Source organism: Sinocyclocheilus anshuiensis, unplaced genomic scaffold (assembly GCF_001515605.1).
Source record: "Sinocyclocheilus anshuiensis isolate Anshui unplaced genomic scaffold, SAMN03320099.WGS_v1.1 scaffold161, whole genome shotgun sequence".
Taxonomy (NCBI): Eukaryota; Metazoa; Chordata; class Actinopteri; order Cypriniformes; family Cyprinidae; genus Sinocyclocheilus; species Sinocyclocheilus anshuiensis.
Window position 1 is genome coordinate 363,196 of NW_015539832.1, and position 720 is coordinate 363,915.

The 720-nt window shown below is 44.3% G+C and overlaps 1 protein-coding gene across 4 annotated transcripts in view; it reads left to right on the forward strand.

Annotated features, from left to right (window-relative positions):
- Positions 1–720, forward strand: part of aqr (aquarius intron-binding spliceosomal factor) — a 75,247-nt gene that overhangs the window by 4,600 nt on the left and 69,927 nt on the right. The window lies entirely within an intron of this gene.

A 720-nucleotide genomic window follows, 5' to 3' on the forward strand; every position in this document is an offset into this window, starting at 1 on the left:
TAGCAAATGGCTGCAATATAACAGAGTGAAAAATTTAAGGGGGTCTGAATACTTTCCGTACCCACTGTATCTTGCAGAGGTAATTTTGACACTGTCAGGGACCCTAAAGGGACCTACCATCTCACTTGCCAGTATTCCAGCCCAAATCATCACTCCACCACCTCTTTGCTGACGTCTCAGTCTTGTTGGAACAGAGTGCATGAGAACTGTGACTTGCTTAATAATGTGGAACAACCTCTTTAAGTAGGTTTCCATTTAAAGGGGTGGTTCACTGTTTTTTTTTTTCTAGGCTTGATTGTGTTTATGGGGGGCAGTCTAACATGTGTTAATGCTTCGTTTAAAAAAAAAAACGCATTATTTTTCATATAATTTACCTTTATTCAACACCGCTCTGTCCCTTCTCTAAGAAACGGGCTGCCACACCGCTCTGTCCCTTCTCTGAGAAACCGGCTGATCATTTCCTGCTTTTATGAAGCCCCTCCCTCGGAAATAGGCGATGGGCTCTGATCGGTTAGCTAGCCCAGTGTGTTGTGATTGGCTAAACCACCTCTAGTGCGTCCTGCCCCTCTCCTCATCAGCATGTGCTCCGGTTGTATTGTAAACAACGGCATCGTTAATATCGCTTATCAGTTTGAGCCCGATTGAGAAGCAGAGGATATTATTGAAGAGGATCGTGCAGAACCTGTGCAAGCACGGCTTTTAATGGTAGGCCTATGTTTT